At 38.5% G+C, this 11,635-nt stretch overlaps 1 long non-coding RNA gene across 1 annotated transcript in view; it reads right to left on the reverse strand.

The window, feature by feature from the left end:
* Positions 1-10,799, reverse strand: part of LOC140497204 (uncharacterized) — a 39,541-nt gene extending 28,742 nt beyond the window's left edge. The window contains exons 1-3 of the long non-coding RNA XR_011964570.1: positions 10,548-10,799; positions 4,896-4,976; positions 2,581-2,894 (exon numbers count right to left, since the gene is read on the reverse strand). This is a non-coding gene — a long non-coding RNA (uncharacterized lncRNA). The remainder of the gene's footprint in view (positions 1-2,580; positions 2,895-4,895; positions 4,977-10,547) is intronic.
* Between the last annotated feature and the right edge of the window lie 836 nt (positions 10,800-11,635).

Genomic DNA, 11,635 nt, shown 5'->3' on the forward strand with positions numbered 1-11,635 from the left:
GCCAAGGTCACCCTCTGCATCCTGGGCTTTTGTTCATCATTGCCAGACATTTATCTCACCACTGGACTTCAGTGACTCTGGAAGACAGAGTGAGGCTGATGATTTTATGTCCCTCTGCCTCACTTATCCAATTCATGCACAAGTCAAGACAGAACCCTCATGATGTCATTGCTCCTCTTTGAGAATGAAAGAAGGACAACTACAAATGATAAGTCATCCACACCTTCTCTCACCCTGCCTGTGATTCTTACTCATGTTCATCCACCAGTGAACCCACCCAGCAGGCATCGCCAGGGTGCTAAGAGTTTGTTGCTATGGAAAGGACACTGGACTTGAGTTAAAGGTTCAAATCCTTATTTTGTCCCTTACTAGCTACGTGGCCTTTGGCAAGTCACTGAATATTTCTCAGACTCAGTTTCCTAATTTATAAATTGAGGGGGTTTGTCCCAGCTATAAATCTATAATTCATGCATTTCATGGGCACCACTGTAGTACTTGGGTGTCCTTCTGTTACCCCTTGTTCTTGCTATATGGCTGACTCTCCTCCTGTTTCCCATAATGTATTTTTTCAGCTATATTCCTTATGCCACTTCTCATACATAGTTTGTCCTTAGAAATATTATATCCCAAATGGTCAAAGAGTGTGAATAAGCAGTTTTCAGAGGAAAAAATTAAAGTATCTATGGTCATATGAGAAAATGCTCTAAATCACTATTGATTAGAGAAATGCACATCAAGACAACTTTTAGGTACCACATCACACCTGTCAGATTGGCTAACATGACAAAAGAGGAAAATTATAAATGCTGGAGAAGATGTGGGAAAATCGGAACATTAATGCATTGTTGGTAGAGTCGTGAACTGATCCAGTCACTTTGGAGAGCAATTTGGAACTATGCCCAATAAAAATGTGCATACCTTTCACCCAGCAATACTACTTCTAGGGCTATATCCCAAAGAGATCATACAAGTGGGAAAAGTATCCACATGTACAAAAAATATTTATAGCAGCTATTTTTGTGGTGGCCAAAGAATTGGAAATTGAGGGGATGTCCATCAATTGGAGAATGGTGGAACAATTGCGGTATGTGAAGGTAATGGAATATTATTGCACTACAAGAAATGATGAGCAGGAGGACTTCAGCAAAACCTGGAAAGACTTACATGAACTGATGCTGCGTGAAGGGAGCAGAACCAGAACATTGCACACAGTCAGAGCCACAGTGTACAATGACTGACTTTGATAGACTTAGCTCTTCTCAGCAATGCAAGGTTCTAAGATAACTTCAAAAGGCTAATGATGGAAAATGCCATCCACATCCAGAGAAAGAACTGTGGAGTCAGAACACAGATCGAAGCAGACTATTTGCCCTTTCTTTTTTGTTTTGTTTGGTTTCTTCTTTCTTGAGGTTCATTTCATTGGTTACAGTTCTTTACAACATGACTAATGTGAAGATATGTTTAACATGAATACATATGCAGAGCTTATATCAGATTACATGCTGTCTTGGGGAGGGGGGGAGGAGAGGAAGGGGGAAAAAATTTAAAACTCAAAAGCTCATGGAATTGAATGTTCAAAAGTAAAAATAAATTAATTTTAAAAAGAAAAAAGAAATATTATATCCCATTTGTGCCCATGCTACTTTTGCCTTCCACGCATCTGTCCATTGCCCTTTGGGACACTAACAAGAAAATTCCATTATAATCCTGAATTTATGGTAAAGCACAGATAAGAGTTATGTGGAATGAGGCCTTGTTCAGTCATTTCAGTCATATTTGACTCTGTGACCTCATTTGGGGTCTTCTTGGCAAAGATAATGCAGTAATTTACCATTTCCTTCCCAACTCATTTTACAGATGAGGCAACTGAGGCAAACAGGGTTAAGTGACTTGCCCAGGGCCACACAACTAGTAAGTGTCTGAGACCAGATTTTAAATCAGGAAGAAGTGTCTTCCTGATTTCCAGTCCAGTGCCCCCTACTCCCCCTACTTCCCCTACAAGTCCTAGAAAATCATAATTAACTGCCCTCTCACCATCCCTACCCTATCCCCCCAACACACACAAATATTTGCCTAGAAAGATTCAGGTCAAAGTTTCTATATCTCTTGTCTCTGCTTCTGTCTCTTTGTCTCTGGTTCTCCCTCTCTCTTTTCTCTCTCTCTTCCTTCTTCCCTCTCTCTGTTCCTCTATCTGTCTCTATCTGTTTCTTCCTCTCTCTTTTTCCCTCCTTCCCCAGGAAATTATAAAACATAGAAATCAAAAATTATTTTTCTACAGCTCACAAGCCCTCATCCAGAGAATTTCTCTGGAAAACTATATAGTACAGTTTTAGAATCTATTTCTCCTGTGCATTCTGAAGATCCATAGACCCCTGTAGCTCTCCTTATTGGCCCTCCCTCTCTGTCTCTGTCTCTGTCTCTCTCTTTCTATCTCTCTCTTTCTCTCTACCTCTCTTTTTCTTTCACATATATGTGAAATCACACATTGTGGTGCTACAAGGGTTAAGCACATTGAGAAGAAAAATGTAACCCAAAAATAAAGAAAATCTTAAGAAATGGAGATTCTGCAAAGGGCCATACCTCTTCAGGAAAGAGATGACAGGAAGGAGATTTCAACAGCTCTGGTCTCAGCAATCTGAACAGTTCCAGAAATCCAGCATCTGCTCTGTTACTTGTCTGTTGAACACAGAGCCCCTGTCCTGTAACATTGCATGGTTGGCATGCCCCACCATCATGATTCCCTGGGATGCTCCTCTGAGGTCCTGGTGCAGCTGCCAGATGCTGGAGTGGTCCTTCACATGCTTGCCTGGGTATGCATATACCCATTCTTGTGCCAGGGGGTATGCTTTTCCCAGGGTCCAGTTTCCTCTGTATGGTTTCTGCTCTACTTCTCCCTTAAAGAAGGGAAGAGAGCTAGCTAGTCAGTCAAAGTTTTGTCCCAATCACCATATTGTTCAGGCAAATTCCCAGAGAGTCAAGGAAGGGAATGCTATGGCAACTTCCATCCTGCCCAGTAGACCATCTCCTTGGCAACCTCAAGGGATGCTACAAAGATTGATATACTCACATATGTGTATATGTATACAAACACATATATATTTATCTATATGTGTGTGCAATCATGTATATGTATTATATATTATATATACATGTATGTATGTGTGTAGGTATATATATATGAATACATGTATAGATGTCTATATGTGCATCTGTTGCCCTTTGCATATTCTTTGCTTCCCCAAATTCTATATCCATCACCTAAGGCTCAGTTCAAGCCCCATATCTGTTCCACCATTCCAGCTTTCCTTTACATTATTCTTCTCCAACCAAATTAGACTTCTGCTTCTACCCTCAACACATTCTACCCTAACCTCCAGGACCTTGCTAACAGTTTCCTGTATCTGAAATGGCTTTTGCCCTTTGTTTTCATCTCTGCCTGATGAAATCCTACCTATCCTTTAAGTAAAAGAATTTTTATGTGCATAGATATGTGTATATATGTATACATATAATTATATATACATACGTATATACATATGGACCATATGCATGTGTATACACACACACATACATTCCCCCTTCATGAAATTTTCTTGGATTCCTCTAGGGCAATAATGCCCCATTCCCCCACAGGCCTAGCAAAGGACTTAACTGGCACTTCTCTAATACATTTATATGCCATTTTGTATTAGAATGAGTTGTAGATGTGTCCTATCCTCCTAGTAGCCTATAAGCACCATGAAGACAGGGACCAGGTCTCATTTACCTTGCTATCTCCACCACTGCCCAGAAAAGTGCTTGATACACAAGACAGAGTGACTAAAACATTGCCATGTTTTGCTGAAGTATAAGTAGAGATGTATGTTTAAGTTCCAGTTCCACCAGCTGTTGTGACCTTAGTCTAGTCATTTAAGCCCTTAAGCTTCAGTTTCCTCCCTTGTTAGCTCCTATCTCTACAGGACTCTAAAACACTTGCCTTATACCATCCCTATGGGGCAAGGGGTGGGCCAGGGTATAGGAGGGATAGCAAAAGTATGTTCTGCATGACTTCCCAAGTATAATGGGTTATCATTTCTTGCTTTCTCAATGGGTAGAGGAGGAGCAGAGGGAAGGAGAGAATTTGGAACTAAAAATAAAAACAATTTCAAAAGGGAAAATTGTTATTTTCCCTTTTTTATAGGTTAGGATACCAATTTTCAGAAGTGATTTGTCCAAGAGTTCATAGCTTTAAGTGGCAACACTGAGACGTCTTTCATCTCCCAAATTCAAAGTCAGCATGTTTTCCACTACCCAAAAGAGAGATAATACTAATTGTACCAACTGTCTCACAGAAATAACATGATGAGCAAATGAAATAAGGTTTGCAAAGTGCCAGAAAAAACGTGTTAGTCATGCTCGTTCTCTAATCGTTCCTTGTGAACCAATCAGATCAATGAAATGACCTAGTAAGTAAGTAAATGAGTTCAGGATGTTGATGATTCGAAAAAAAAACAAAAAAACCTACCATGAATTTTAGTCTGAGAGGCAGTACCACATTGTAAATGTAGGGATGGAATTAGAGGCAGGAAGAATTGTGTCTAAGTCCATGGCATCCTAGTTGTCTGATCATGAACAAGTAACAACCTCTTAGAGCTCTTTCCCACCCCCACCCCCCAGCCCAGGAAACTCTCTGAGATTATATATTCAAAATGAGCAAGACAGCTACATTAAGGGATCTTCCCATATAGATAAAATAAAAAATCTAGATTTCTCCCTCACAAAAAACCCACCCCAAACCTCAACTTCTAGCACAAAGCCTTGCATATAGATGATTCTCATTATGTATTTGTTGAATTGAACTGAAATTACTCATATCTCCTCAATAAGTTTGTCAAGAGCAGGGAATACGTTCTCACCCTTCTGTTGCATTCCTCATAGTATGTAGCACAGCACTGAACATATTGTGGAGCTCCATTAATGCTTCTTCACTTGATGACCTGAGTTGGAGGACAAAGATTGCACATTATAGCCTTTCTATGAGAGAGACTGGATTAGTGGGGGGAGGAGAGAGGGAAGGAGAGAGAGAGAGACAGAGAGAGACAGAAACAGAGAACAAGAGACAGAGACACATAGAGAGAGAAAATGAGCATGTGTGTGCATGGGGAAGGGCGGGGAGAGACTCTCCGTTTACCGTGGACTCTTAGGGGAGAGAATTTGACTTACAAAATCACTGAGTCAAAGTAATAGGAAGTTATTACTACAGAATTTTATCAAGAAAAAGACATTAGAGATCATTGACTTCAAGATTTATATATTACAGAATAGGGAACAAACACAGGAAATGACCTGCCCAAGGTCACACAACATGACAGAGTCTGTTGTGCTTAGGGTCACATTTCCCTGAAGGGAATTCATAAGCTTCATCAAACATGGGAAGAACTAGAGAAGATCTGACATACCCTATCCAACATTCTGGTATAGAAGATGAACAAAATGAGGCCCCCAAAGTGGGAATAACCCACCCAAGTACATACAAAGAGTCAGTGATAAGTTTGGGATTAGAACCTGAGTCTCCCAATCTTAGTCCAGTTCTCTTCCCACCAGACCTAGTCACAGTCAAGTAATGAGTAAGTAAGAGGAGGGTCTACACTGATGAGGATTCATTTCTGGAAAGGGAAGGAGCCTTGACTGAAAGTTGTGAAGAAGACAAGCCATCATTAGCAGTAGATAAGCATCTTAAGATCTTAAGACACCAAATTGGTTCATAAAATCCCAGGCACATACGCTCATGTCCTGTTCTGTTTTTCTTATGTACATCTGGAAGTTGTTCTCAAAGACATTTCATATCTTCCCTTCAAGGTCAGCTTTTGGGAAGCCTCCAAAAACTGCATCCTTCTACATATGGCTTAAACTATGGAACTTTATTTATAAACTGCATAATATATCTCAGAGGACAGAAGCTCAGCCTTTCACATTTTATTACCGTTTATCCTCAGTCTTTGCCAGTTGATTTGCCCTGCTGCCTTCAAAGGCTCCTTCTGTAGCCTTGAGTTCTCCCTCCCCTGCTAAGGAAGGATTCTAGGAACTCAGTGGAGTGAGATGCTTGTAATTTGTCATAATGTTTGTGAGAGCCCATTCTGAGAGTGCTGGGCACCCAGCCTGAAATACCACTGAGCAAAGAAAGCCAAAATGAGAGCGTAAGTGATGGGATTGCTGACCAGGACCCGCTGTCACCTCGGAAAAACACAGAGTTAGTGTCCCAGCTTCAGGCTAGCCTACAGTTGGGGAGCTTTGAAAATTTGTCTCTCTGTCGGGGGCTCTGGAAAGAACTCACTTCATTTCCTGATTTAGTAAGGGCTCAAGGTTAGCCAAGCTCATCAGCCTTGAATTAGAAAATCACAGAACTGGAGAGTTGAGGAGGTCCTCTAAGGTCACCTGGTCCAATCCTGATCTGAAAAATAATCTACTTTCTGCTTGGATATTTTCATTGTTGGGAAGATCATTTGGGTAAGTTCTAATAGTTATGAAATTTTTTTCTTGTAATAACACAGAATCTTCCCTCAGTAACTTCTGTCTATTGCTTCTCATTCATTCATTCATTCAATAAAAATGTACTGCACCTACTATGTGCAAGGCACTGGGGATACAAAGATAAGAAATAAAATTAATTCCTTCGGTGAAGGAATTCAGTTTTTGTGCCCTCTGGGAACGTGTAAAATAAGTTTAATCCCTCTTCTATGCACAACACTACCAATGCTTGATAGCTGAAATATCTCCCTTATGTCTTCTTTTCTCCAGGATAACATCCTAACTCCTTCAAGTGACCTTCATATAGAATGATTTCCATTCTTTTCCTTGTTCACTTTCCCTCCTTTGGGGTTGCCTAAGATTTATCTATGTCCTTCCTCAAATGTGGTGTCCAGAACTGAACAAAATACACTAGACATGGGCTGACCAGGACACAATGGCTATCACTTCTCCTCCTATGCAGGATATGATTAATATCAGCCTTTTTTTTCTCTCTTGTCACATTGTTATCTCATTGAACTTGCATTTAGCTAAAGTCTCCATATCTTTTTTTCATACTCATTCCTTCAATCACTTAATTTTCATTTTAAAAACATTTATTAAGCATCCATGTGTCCAGAGAACTATGCTAAACTTGGGGGAGAGATAATATTTAGAAACAATACTAGAAAAGGCAATGCTAGATAAGAAAAACGCACAAATAATTAGAACACAGGAGTATGTTAGAAAAGTACAAAAATCAAGTGTTTTCCTTGGCCTGGAGAGGGAATGTTATAGCAAATAAAAATGACTAGAGAAGTCTCCCTTTTACTTCTAAGATCATATATAAAATAATCCCTTTGGCTTTTAATGCCCTTCATAACCTGGTCCCTTCCTACCTTTCCAGTCTCGTTATACCTTGCTACCCTCCCCCTACTCTTCAATCCAGTGACATTGGTCTCTTTGATGTTCCTCACATATTATATTCCATCCCTGATCCCAAGCATTTTCACTGGCTGTCCCCCCTTCCCCATTCTTGCAGTGTTCTCCTTCCTCATCTTAATCTCCTGAATTCTCCAACTTCCTTAAAGTCGAGATAAAGTCTCACCTTTTACAAAAGCCTTTCCTGATCCCCTTAATTCTAGTACCTTCCCTGTAATATTACCTCCAATGTGCATGTGTGTGTGTGTGTGTATGTATCTTCTTCGTACATGTTATGTTTGCATGTTACCTCCCCTATTAAACCATAAACTTTGTAAGGGCAGGGACTGTTTTGCCTTCCTTCATATCCCCAGCACTTTAATGCAGTTCCTGGTATACAGTAGGTGCTTAATAAATGCTTGTTGACATCTTCCTGATGAAAGTGGCCTTTGAAATGGGTTATCATATAATCATACAGATAGAGACAGGGCAGTACAGTAAAGAAAGTTGTAGATTTGATGTAAGGAAGACTTGAGTTCAAGTTCAGCCTCAGGTACATATTAGCTATGTGCCCTTGGAAAAGCAAATTAATATCTCTGGTCTCCAGTTTTCTCATCTGTAAAATGGGAGGTTTGTATTGATGACCTCTAAGGTCCCTTCTGGCTATAAATCTTATAATTATGCCTCCCACATTTTGTACTTGTATAGGTCATTTTTTGAAACCAAGTCTTTATAAAGGACTTATAAAGGGACTTGTGTGATTAGATTTAACCCTGGGACATCATCAGAGAAAAGTATGACTGGAAAAGTAGGTGGGTCAGCTGAGATCAAGGGATGGATAAATGAAAGATAACCTATGTGCTCCATTGTTATCCTCAATGTCGAGATGCCCTGAAGAAGATTAATGGAAAGGCATGGCACCACAGGATGAAAGGTCATGGACAGGGTCTGTGCAACTGGATCTGCAAAACTAAAGGTTAACTACGTCAAGAAAATCATAGAGACATCAAGGTAACATATTTCAAATTTCTAAATTTAAGGTTGGAAAGGAACTTGGAGGTCATCTAGTCCAACACCTCTTATTTTTTCAGATGATGGACATAGGGCCCAGAGAGATTAAAAGATGTTGTCAATAATATGGAATTGTGCTGAGAGTTACTAAAATGTTCCTACCCTTTGACTCAGAAACCCTATTACTAGGCATAAAATAAAAAGACTCCATATAGTCCAAAATATTTATAGCTGCACTTGTTGTGGTGTCAATGGACTGGAAACAATGATGCCCATAGACTGGGGAATAGTTAAGCAAGCTGTGGCATGGGGAATGGTTTAGGGCATGTGAAGGTGATATAAAAATTATGTACAAATTATAAACACGTAAAATACATAGAAATTATACAAAGAAGTATGTGAAGACTTGCATAAACTGATATAAAGTTAAGAAGGAAGAGCCAGGAAAATAACATACACAATCACTACAATGTTATAAACGGGAAAAACATAAAAAAAATACTTAATTCTGTGAAATTATAATGGCTGAGTTTGATCCCAAAGAACATCTATGAGGTGGTGCATTAGATGTGGAACATAGCATATATGGCATCAGATTTTTTGAATATTTTGGTTAGTTTTATCAACTCTCCCCCTTGGAGACAGGAGAGGTGAGGATAAATTTGTAAATGTAAAGAAAAAAATAAATCAATAAAAAATTATTTTAGCAAAAGACTTACTCAAAGGAACATAGAAATAAGCAACAGAGCCACAATTTGAATCCACGCTCTTTGACTTATGTAGAACTTTGGGATTTACACAGCGATTTTCTCACAGCAAGTAGGCTGTGTAGTATTGTTATCCAAATCTTAAAGAAGAGGATTAGGGAAGTGACCCAACTGGTTCATAGCCACACAAGTAAGAATGACAAGAGTTGAAATTCACAACCAACTCTTTGGGCATTAAGTCTAATGCTATTTCCACTCTATCACATATAATCCCTGAACTCATAAGCACTCATTTGCACTATTCATATGGCACCAAGCATATGTTACTGAAACTGCTTCATTTCGACACAGGTAACACCAGAATTGCTCTTTAATTCATTAATAAATGGATCAGTGGTATCAAACATATGGTGCCTGGATGCATTGTTGGTGCAACAACTGCCAAGTAAAGCAAACCAAGATTAAAGTATAACTGGAAGATATTTAACAAAATAAAAAAATATATAATAGAACATAGATAATGTTAATATGTGCTTTTCTAAGTAAATACTTATCTTGCAGAGATCCTTCTATATGGTTTAATGTCCCTCTTCCTCTATTGTATTTGAGTTTGACACCACTGTAAATCTAGAAGACTACAACGGAGCTGACCATTAACTGACTAATCAGACATGTACAATGAAAAAGCCATGCCTACGAATTGACCTATCTGATCAAGCCCCTGGATAGCACTGAACACTAGAGCTATAATACCTCTCTCCTGATACCACCATGAAAATACTGACTTTTGATAGCTTTGATTTTCTCCCCTATTGCTTTCCAGAGTTCTTATCTTAGGTTATGATTTAAACCCATTGTTATCTATATTGAAGGACCATATTGATTCCCTTCCACTTTTTGTGGCATTGGTTTTATTTGTTCAATTAAAAATATATAACCAAATATGATCCATATTGCAAAGGGTGGTTAACCACTTATCAGATATGTTATAGTAGTTTCCTTTTGGATGTAATTTGGACTAGATGGCCATTTCAAAGCTCAATTTCAAAGATTCTATCATGCTCTGATACATAACTAGCTTAGTTCATGCCCTCATTCTCTAAGGATTTCAAGGTCTTTTCCTACTTTGCATGCTCACCCAAAAAGATTATTCATTCATACTAGATTGTATTATTTACTACATGTTAAATAAAATTAACAATGATGACTTTGAAACTCTAGAAAAGTATGAATCTCAATTTTCCTCATCCATTCCTCTATGTCCAAAGGCATGTTCCAGGAATATCCAATAGTCATATTGGCACCTACACCCCACTCTCTAAGCATTTTGATCTCAAAGGTTGTTTGCAAAGCAGTATTTGGTCAAACCAGGCTTGATACCTTCAGGTCTCACCATCTACATGGATTTATCTAGATACTCACTGATTTTTCAAGGATTTTTCAGTGTCCTTCTAGTTGGTAGCTAGTTGAAGTTCTGCTGTGTCTCATAGGCTGTCCTCCTCTGGTGTCTTCTCTATAAAGCATGGTAACTGATTATTTTTTTAAAATTTTCCTATTCATAGTATGAGAATGATTTTAGACAACTGCTTTCACATTATGTCACCCAGGCGATCCTCAAGAGTATTCCTGACTTTTCTAGAGAGCCAAGATGTGGGTGGAAAAATGCAGAGGGAGAAAAAGAAAACATAGCTAAGTGGACATTATACAATGTCATTATTAATTATCTTTATATTCATTTTTATATGTATATGTCCTATCACTCCCTTGAGACTGTAGCTTCTCTAGGAAAAAACAGTCAAATTCTAAAACTCCATGTCTCCCCCAAAGGGGAGTTCCTATGGTAGATGTTCAGTATTTATTACCAGCATTGATATTAACAATGATAGGATTGACAATTGGGACGAATTGGATTATGGCAAGTATTATTGTGATTTTTACACTGCTGATTGTAATTTTGACAAACATGGTGAAGGTGACAATATATTGATGATGACCTTGATTATGTTTACAATGATGTATGGTAGTGTTTTTACATCTAATATGGATGCCTCATCTTAGTTAGCTCGCTTCACTAAAATGCTGTGGAAAAAATATCCTTCCCTCATCAGTGTATTTCTATTACACATAAAAATTGACATATTGATATATTGATATATCACAGAAATTTGGTGGGGTATGACTTGGGTCTGAAGGATGGCTTTGGAATGGTGTACCTTGTTCTAAAGAAATAGGTGCAATAAATAAAGATAGCATTGAATATTAAGCAGATGTATTAATGTTAGAGAATCCATGAACTGGAGAGGAAAAGCTTAGTAGATAGCACTTGGATATAAGCTTAGCAGATATCACTGGATAAAACAAGTGCCATTATATTCAGTGTATAGTGCAGACCACAAAGCAAGAAGGAGGAAATAGACAATGTGTATAAGAAATAGATCACCAAAATGACATAAAAACACTTTAGAGTAGTAATGGGAAGCTTCTGCTATCTAGATATGTTCTTTAGCTCT

The sequence above is a fragment of the Notamacropus eugenii genome, chromosome 1 (genome assembly GCF_028372415.1).
Source record: "Notamacropus eugenii isolate mMacEug1 chromosome 1, mMacEug1.pri_v2, whole genome shotgun sequence".
NCBI classification, from domain to species: Eukaryota; Metazoa; Chordata; class Mammalia; order Diprotodontia; family Macropodidae; genus Notamacropus; species Notamacropus eugenii.